This window comes from Athene cunicularia, assembly GCF_003259725.1.
Source record: "Athene cunicularia isolate RWA chromosome 2 unlocalized genomic scaffold, athCun1 chr2_part1, whole genome shotgun sequence".
In the NCBI taxonomy this organism is placed as follows: domain Eukaryota; kingdom Metazoa; phylum Chordata; class Aves; order Strigiformes; family Strigidae; genus Athene; species Athene cunicularia.
Genome location: NW_020799095.1, coordinates 25,608,295 through 25,618,008, shown reverse-complemented (window position 1 = coordinate 25,618,008; position 9,714 = coordinate 25,608,295). Strand labels below are relative to the sequence as shown.

The 9,714-nt window shown below is 40.7% G+C and overlaps 1 long non-coding RNA gene across 1 annotated transcript; it reads left to right on the top strand.

Moving 5' to 3' along the window:
• Window positions 1-2,143: 2,143 nt before the first annotated feature.
• LOC113476750 lies at window positions 2,144-6,022 on the top strand. Its single transcript, XR_003397775.1, has 3 exons — window positions 2,144-2,291; window positions 2,849-3,005; window positions 4,281-6,022. It is a non-coding gene; the product is annotated as an uncharacterized LOC113476750 (long non-coding RNA).
• Window positions 6,023-9,714: the final 3,692 nt, after the last annotated feature.

Sequence of the window (9,714 nt, the reverse complement as noted above, 5' to 3'; positions counted from 1 at the left end):
CCCACATTTCCCAAAAATTGTGGATTCAGAAGAAAGTGCTGGACTATAAAATTCTTCCAGCCACTAGCTACAGGCAGCCATTCCTTTGCTAGAACCGAGATGATGCTTCTGAAACTTCAGGAACTCTGAGTTTAGATATTCTTTATGTAACTAAATTCATCAGAGGTGAAAGATGGTGCCAGTGGGTGAAGCCAACCATTTCTGAAAGATCTAGATGGGCATTTATTGCCTTTGTTATCCATTGAAGACCTCAGAAAGGGAGATGAAGGCTCACTTAGTTTCCATTATGAGCTTTGACTATGTTCCCAACTTGTGCAGATTAAAATGAAATGGTACCACTTCAACAGCAGTGTCAATTTTGGTCAAAAGATGGGTCGCGAGAGGTGAGTGAAGTACTCCTCCATTTTGTTACAAGAGCAAAATCAGGAGAATTAGCAGCTCTTCTCCCTCCTTGTGAGACTCAGGGAGGATGTCCCCAGTCCATGAGTCCAGAGGGCATTTTTTTCTCCTGCTGCTCACTGGCACATCATTTTTCTAGTGTGCTTGGCCAGGCTTTCAGGGACTAGGATTTGTCTTACTCATGGGGTTCTTCTTTTAGGGGTCCTTGGGCGTTACACAGGTCTCTGATGCTGTGTGAGCTGGCATGGCTACTCTGGTGGTGGGAATGCAAGACAGAGCAGACTAGAAGAGCGGCTGGGATGCTGTGGGCACCCCAGCTATAGTCCATGTTACATCACTTTGGCTTTGGCTGATGAGCCTGGCTGTGAGCAGGGGCACCTCTGACAATTAGGTTTAGGAAGGCAAAATGAGGTCTTCCTGCAGCACAGAGCTTCATGAGCCAGGTGATGCATGGATAGTATTCTGCTCCCTGCCTGCTATTAATATTCATGCTGCTTTTCAAATCTAATATTGATTAGACCTTCACATGTAAACAAACAAATGAGATTGCATCCTTACAGTAAAAGCTTGATGTTCTTGAGAAAGGAAAGCCATTACATCTGTCTTCTGTTTTTCTCTGTTTGAATATGATCTCTGAGCACTGGCAACATTATCTGAATCTAATATTCAAGCAATTGTAGCAGTTGTGATAATCTAGCAGTTCCATCTATCTCAAAGACAGGCACTTCAAAGGGCTCCATTTGGTGGCCTGACAAAGCCATGTCTATGCAGAATAAGAAGCATATAGATATGAAATGTTGCATTAAAATATCTCTGTCCTTTTCTCCATTAAGGCAATTTCAGTCCTTGTGCATCAAAGTTGCATAAGTGAGCAAAGGTCAGGGCCCTAGATGAACAGAAATTATTTTTACCATAAATAACACTGCACATCTCAGGGAACTAGAGCATTTGCACAGGTATTTTTCATCTCTCACCATTTTGTCTTTTCTTTCCAGCAAAGTCCCAAATTCTGCTGGCATTGCTTGGCATCACTGTGTTTCTGCCATGAGAAACAAAGAAAAGCCAGTGCAAAATGATGGCAGCAATATTCACAACAGGAAATAAGTAAAGAATATGTTCTGCTTTTCTCAATATTAGTTCAGCCGCAGCAGGTGTGTTTTAGTCCTGTGGTCCTGATTCTCCTTCTTTACCTCTCTCTTATGTGGGCAGCTCTATTCATTTTGTGAACTAAAATCTTGAAATCCATTTGCTCAAATCTAGAGTAGGGGCAGGGCAAGATACTAATAAAGTGAGAGGGTGAAATGCCTGCCATGGGGGAGTGCTGCATTTTGTGTCAGCTTGATGAAAAGCAAACTCCTCCTCTAAAACATTTAATAATTATTAAAATATATTTTAATTACTTACAAAAGGGCTTTAAAGAGCTTTTGTGAAACAAAAACTGACAGAGAAGTGTCAGTTTTTAGAAGCACTTATTACTCTTAGAAACCCACACACTGCATAACTGCTTTCAACACATATATATATCTAAATTAATAGAGCTTTGAAAATTAGAACCTTTCCCACTCTAGGATTCTCACTATAAGAATTTCCAGAATTTTACCCACAAGACACTCAGACATTACGGAGACAGTACTGCAAAAAGACTCGAGCAGAAGGACAAGGTGACAGTTTTGCTCCACTGTGCATCAATGGCTCGAGTTCTTGCCCAAGCGTCGTCTCTGGGGCGGAGCATCAAGGTAGATCCCATGCCCAGTGGAGCTCTATGTCAAGAGAGATGCAGGCTGCAAATTGGGAAGCACGGCTGGATTTTCCACAAAATGCAGTCTACACCACCACGAGCAGTATGCAGCAGAGATGGAGGCAACAGTTTTCAGAAAAAGTGTTGTGCTCAGGTAACTTAAAATTTGTCATGATGTGTCCAAATGAGTCCAGCTTTAAGTTACATCAGCATCCTTAGCTGTCAGTCTCTAATTTCTGTGTGCTTTGCTGTACAACTGGAGCAGTATAGTTCTGTTGGGATAGATTTTATGGAATTGACCTTAATACTTGATCCAAAGCCTCTCCTAACTGATGTTTCAGAAAGCAAAGCAGAAAGCCTGGCCCAAAGTGCCTTGAAGAAGCAAGTTCCTCCTACATGAGAATTAGCAAAAAGGTAAGGCTAAATAGCCATGCACATTTGGGTTTTGAAAGAAAATTAAAATGAATATAGGAAAGAGATCACAGACAATCCTTTCTGACAAAGCAGCACTCTTTTTTGGTTTGTTTTGTGCAAGCAACCTATTCATCAAAAATGGAAATTCAGATAGGTTAAATTTCAAATTCAGCTGGTATTTCTCACATTGTTTCATCCAGAAAGAAAGAACTGAAAGAAAATTAAGAAAAGGTAGGAGAAGACAAAGCATTTTGTATTCTGTTTTAAAACAATTAAGTTGTTTACTTTTTGCTTAAGGAAGCAATCACTGGAGAAGAAAAAGCTTTTCTGGATGGTGTCCCAGATGGGGTTCTTGCAAGTTGCACTCTCCCTTTGCAACCTTCCTGTTGTTTTAGACCTCTTCAATGAACACAAAAATATATCTTTCATAAAAGAAGACACCATTTCTATGCCGGTAACATGCTTTGTCATGGACTGCATAATGTTACCCTTGAGCTAATACTAAAATAAGTCCAGATTATTAGGTCAAAACCACATATTCTTTTTACTGTACAGGGTAATGATTTCACTAGGGCCGTGGAAGCCTTTCACAGGGAGCCCTCTGCAGTGGAACATGAAGTCTTCCTTTTGCCACCTTTTGGAACAAATCTAAGTTGTACTGTATGATAAAACACTGGTTTTGCCGGGGCTTTTGTTTCAGGATGCCGGTACTCACAAAGGGACAGACAGTAATGTTGGAAGTGAGAGTGGAGTTTTGGAAATATATTTTCTTCACAAGTCAGTAAAACTTTCTATTTCAGAACTATTTGAGTTTTAAATGTATTCCTAAATTCATATCAAATTGTACATTAAAATATGAGCAGCAGCACTATAAAAGCCAGAGCATTTATTTCATAATTTTGAAATAAAGCTATTTGATTTATTTTTTTTATTCCTAAATTATCTAAATTTATTTTTAATATTCCACCTCAAAATTGAAAAATATCATTCAGTTGGAGATTGAACAAACTGTTTCTTCAACCTGGACAAGTATTGTAGAGACAGGGAGGAGACTGCCTTTTACAAGACATAAAAATAAATTATTCATGCAGCTTAAATACAATGTATCTATTATTTAGTATTACCCTGTTGTTTCAGTTTCATATTAGGCAGGCAGAAAGAATGGAGAAAAAAAGAGTGCAATTCTGTGAAGCATAATACAGGTTCATCACATTTTATATCATAATAAATGATATTTGTCTAATAAAGTGGTGTGCCACAGATCTGTAAAGTAGAGTACAAGTAATTAGAAGCGCTCCATGTTAAAACAGGAGAGTTCTGCCTTGTAATCACGGGGAAGGAGCACTTTAGAATCTATGAACCTGGGAGCTGCTCTCACTGATATTCCCGCTGTCAGTCCAAGGCAATTCTTTTGACAGGTGCCATCGATTTTTCTAAAATGCCAGCAGGCTGACTCCTGACTTCCTTGGCTCTGTTCTTCCATAAAATGTAAGCCACAGTTCTAAGAAAAAAAGTAGAAGGCATCCCAAAACAGAGGAATTCAATGCGCTTGGAGGGACTTTTCCTATAGGGAAGATTCCCCAAAGTCTGCTGAAGAGAGGGTGGTTGTGGGGAAAAACTCAAGAAGATGAAAGCATAAACTGTTTATATTCTGATTTCTATAGAGAGTCAAAAGAAAGAGAAATTTTAAGTAATGTTCTGCTGAGATTTGCTCTCCTCTGACTTATAGATTGGAGAAAACAACCTGTATCCTTAGTAGAGCTAGGTTCCCAGTGGAAATGTATACCAATAGAAGAGGAACTGCTTGTCGAATTCCCTGCCAATCTCTGTCTTTAATCTGCAGATGTTTTATTATCTCTCTTGCTTCTCTTTCCACAGTTGCATTCAATTTTCTGCAAGTGCTTTCATGCCAGGAAGAAAGAACATTCAGAACAGAAATGCCTCGTTACATATTTTATGAGGGTCCTTAACCACATGCATGGAAAATGTTTATTTTATAAGTGCAGAATTGTCCCCTGGGGATGTTTTGCTTCACGAATGAGCCTAATGAGCATTAGAGGAGCAGTTTTGCTCAGGAAAGTGGTACGTTTTTTCTTCCTTAATTTTTTAATTACAGCCCCCGACCTGAAGGACTAGCACGAAACTATAAACAGATCACAAACGACAAGTAACATGTCTTTTTCATCAGTCTCATTGAGAGGGGTTACACTGGTGCGTATCCCCCCCCGCTGCATGGGCGTGATGCAAGGTGAGCTCCTGCCCTGCTGAGTGTCAGCACAGACCTTGTCGCTGTCCCCTGGGAGTCCCTGTCCCCTCTGTTTTCTCCCAGGAACCTGCTTGGGCTCACGGGCATCTCCCTGACATGAGCCCCACTTAGTCCCCACACTGGAATGCGGCATGTGTAAATGGATGGATGTTGCCTCCCCGAGGAAGGAGGCACCATGTGCACCGTGCACCTCCCGGTTTTCTCACCAGACAACATTTAGAGTCAGTTGTAAATACAGTTTTGTAGACATAAGAAAAGATAAAACAGCAAAATGTGTTCTTATGGTTATACTTTACAAGGGAAACTCATCTCAGCTAGCTGTGTCCACAGGCAAATGTGGTGACCTGTCCTCCCCTAGCCTGGGATGGAAAGAAACCTTCCTTTCCCTCCTTTTTTATTTGCCTTCCTTTTGTTCCCTCTGACGGAACACAGGAACAATATCTTATTTTACCATAGTGGATTATATATTTTCCTGTTGTCCTCTTCCTTAAGGTTACTTGATTAACATGCCTATAGTGTACTATAAATACATTTCTCCTGGTGATGAAAAAAACTGGTCAGAACTCAAAGCGCAACTGAATTTTAATCCTCAGATGTGGTGATATTTTCATCCCATGTGTACCATTAGGGCAACCCTCTTTTTCTGCACCATCCCCAAATCTGCAGGTGCCAGCGTTGGCAGGTTGGCTCCTTTGGCCAGGTACCACTGCCCTTTTCAAATAGAAGCAGAGACTGCAGAGCAAGTGTCATGCTTTCATCACCATTCTTCTGCAAAAAACGACAAAGGCTTTCTTTTGCTGCTCCCAATTATGCTGTGAGTGTGTCAGCAACGGCCATGTCATATATATATATATATGGTATATTTATATATATATCTATATCTATGGGTATATCTATTTCATTATTGATATTCATTTTAAACCACAAGGATTGTCAGGCAGTTTTGATCTCTTTACCGATCTATGTTTTTTAATGAAAATGGGTATTTTAAACCACCTACAAAAATAGCTGATATTACCAAACAGTCAAGGCGAAAATGAAACAGAATGATTTTTTATTGGAAACTGTTCTGTGCTTTTCTGTTAAATTTATTGTACTAGAAATGTACCAAGTGAACCTGATATATAAAAACATGGAGGCCAGAGAAACCTCTGGTCACGTACATATGTAAATATTTCTGTGGATCTTTTTTCTGAATGTATACACACAGGGCTAGGATCATCTGCAGCTGTAGCTGATGTTCTTGTGTAATTCCTTATGCTAGGGATGTGGAACTGCTGAGACAGAATTGAAGAGAGTAAGTATGCTCAGATGGGGACTGGAGGCCTGGCTTTCAAAAAGATTGAAGCTCTTCTGTCAGTAAAAGCATGGTAGCAGTAAGAGTCCATGCCAGAAAGCAAGTATGCTTGCCCGGCACAAACAGTCATTACTGAGGGAACACCGGATTTCTGCAGTATACATCCATAAAAAAGGCATTTTGAAAATGGAAGCATGGATCAAATATAACTGCGATTTTGCTGGTGCCTTGAGAGTCCTTTATACTGTGCATTTCTGAAAAGACCCCAGTTTATCCTAGTAGGAGAGTGCGTTTCCCTGTGCTGACTTTGCTCAGTGCTGTTTGCAGAATGGATGTCTTTTTGTTTGCACTCACAGAGTATACAGAACACAGAGAATGGTTTAAATTGTACCAGCTGTTTGCAACACCACAACGTGTCTGTTGCTTACTTTAGCAGAAAAAACCCCCAGCCCTCAGTGGTTCAAAGTGTTCCTATTTTCTCTTCTACTTCTGTCCCATTCTCTTTCATGATAAAAGCATATTAAGTTAGATGTCAGAACTCAAAAAAAAAAAGGTCTGGTTTCTGCAACAAAAATCTTAGTTTTGCAAGCTAAATAAGCTTTGCTTAAGACTATGGAAGGGTGGTTGCTGGGTCACTGAATCTGCATACACATTTCCTTTTCAGAAAGGCAGTTTATGGTGTGTCCTTACCATTTTTGTAGTACTTTTCTTCTTAATTAGTATAAAGTGGGAAAGCATGTTTTCCCTGAGAAAAAAGGAAGATAGTTTCCACAACATGCTCCTTTGCTCAGAAGCAGTTGCTTATAACAGCTCGATCACTTTTTGCTGGGCTGTTCTCTGGCATGTAGGTCCTGCTGCGCCCCAATATGCAGGAAGAAGACAACTCTTAAATATCAAAGACATTATATTTGAAATAATATAGGCTATTCCGCATTAAGAAAGAAGAGCAGATGGTTTTTTAAGAACATTTTTTCCCCTCATCTCAGCTGTAATTTCTGTATTTTTTTTCTTATAGATGAAAATCCTCATAAAAAGGGTCAGGTATTAACAGTTCTATGTCTTAAGTGCCTGTTATCTTTCTTATACTTAAGCGATGTCAGGAACTTTCATTATTTCTAAGACCTCCCCTGCTGTGAAGCAGTTAATTTTGACATTGTCAAAGAGGTGACAACTCCTTTGAACAATGAAAGACTTTTGATTCAGTGAAGCGATGGATTACTTCGCTACATAGCACCAAAGTGTGAATCTCAGGGTGAGACACATTTAACGCAGCAGGAGGTCTTGATGGGTTATTGGTTGGAAAAACTGTTTGCATTGTCTAGAGAAGAAAGGGTTTTGGGAAAGAAAAGTGAGGAACATTAGACAGCCAGGATTGCTTGTTACCTTCTGACACCCCTTGGGTCTGTTCCTCTGAGATCTTGAGGGAGGTTAGTGAGATATCGTATATACATTTTTATGCCATCTGTAAATTTCTTCTTACAGTGCTAAAATCACAGTCAGATTTTACAAGCCTGGTTTCCTCAGCATTTCTTTTAATTTTTAACTTACCTCCATCATCTTGTGACTTAAAAGTGTGGCAAATGCACACTCGGTCTGTAAATCTGTTATTTATAGTGTGTTTTGAGAAGACCTATTGTGAAAATACCTTTTGAGGTCTAAAAGATTGAAACAAGCTTGGTTCTTTCCAGTTAGTGAGAAAAGTAGGTTTTTATGTGGTTACAGCATTTTTGTTTTTCAGAGGTTAGAATCAACAGCACATTTGATCGTGGAAAGCTGTCAGCCTTTTCCAGTGTAAAAGCAACTGCAGTCTCAGGAAAGGTTTGCAAGCAGCTCACATCTGTCATGTGCTAGGGTGATCCCAAAGGCATCTTGAAGGCAAATCCTAAGGATCACTGTAGATACGACAGCCCCACAATTACAAGGGGTACATGCCTAACAGCTTTGTCACTCAATGTGCTTCCAAAGTTGCCTGAGCTTCATACAAATTCAGTATTCACTCAATTATGTTTCACTGAAAAATATTTGTATCAATAAGAAAAGGAATAACAAAACCTGAAACTTCTGTTACTAGGTGTGTGCTAATTCAGTGTTTTCACTGAAACAAAGGACATTCAGAATAGTATTTGTACCTGCACATCTCAAAGGACCTTGGCAACCATGAAGCCTTCTGTTGTTCTGCAGACATCCCTTTGGAAAAGAGCTCCAGAGCAAAAGTTGAAAGTCAGAGTTATGAACAGTGAGTCTTCTTTTGACTTTGGTATGAATTTCATCCTATCACCAGACGGTGGTATACTTTCCAGACAGGGAAGAGGTGGCTGGGGAAACTTAGAGAAAAAACAGTGAAGAACTTTATGAATGAACACCTTCTGTCTCTGTTTCTTAACATGGGCTGGGACTTACAATAGAAAATAAGGAAAATAAAACTCTATTGGGACTCTATTTTACCTTCATCAAGTCATCCACACCCTTTTATGACAAAGTAACCTGATTGATGTGGGGCAAGTGTTGGACAGTGTTTACCTGGATTTCTCCAAGGCTTTCGATACAGTTCCCCACAGCCTCCTCCTAGAGAAACCGATACGTTATGGTCTAGACAAGTGGTTTGTGTTCTGGGTGGGGAGCTGGCTGACAGGCTGCACCGAGAGGGTTGTGGTAAATATCTCCTTTTCAAACTGGCAACCTGTCTCAAGTGGGGTCCCCCAAGGATTGATCTTGGACCTAACAATGTTTAATATCTTCATAAGTGATATGTATGATGGGATCAAGGTAACCTGATGAAGTTTGCTGATGAAACAAAACTGAGTGGGGAAGTGGACATTTTGGTAGGGAGAGCCACTCTGAAGGAAGACCTGGATAGGCTGGAAGAGTGGGATAACAAGAACCTTACGAAGTTCAACAAGGACAAGCATAAGGTCTTGCATCTGGGAAAACATAATCCAGGAATGCAGGGCAGCCTGGGATCTACCTGTCTGGAGAACAGCTCTGTGAAAAGGGCCTGGGTATTGCAGTGTACAGCCAGCATAGTATGAGTGAACAGTGTGCTGCAGTGTCAAAGAAAGCTGACAAGATGCTGGACTGCATCAACAGGGACATCATCAGCAGAGATAAAGTCATTATCCCACTCTACTCAGCATTTGTCAGGCCATGCCTGGAGTACTATCATAGAATCACAGAATCATTCAGGTTGGAAAAAGCTCTTGGGATCATCGAGTCCGACCATCAGCCCTACTCTAAAAAGTTCTCCCCTATACCATATCCCCCAACATCTCATCTAAATGACCCTTAAACACATCCAGGGATGTGACTCCACCCCCTCCCCGGGCAGCCTATTCCACTGTCTGACCACTCTTTCTGGGAAAATTTTTTTCCTAATGTCCAGTCTAAACCTCCCCTGTTGGAGTTTAAAGCCGTTCCCCCTTGTTCTGTCACGAATCACCTGTGAGAAGAGACCAGCACCAACCTCTCTACAATGTCCCTTCAGGGAGCTGTAGAAAGTGATGAGGTCTCCCCTCAGCCTTCTCCTCCTCAGACTGAACAGTCCCAGCCCCTTCAACCTCTCCTCACAGGATCTGTTCTCCAGGCCCTTCACCAGCTTCATTG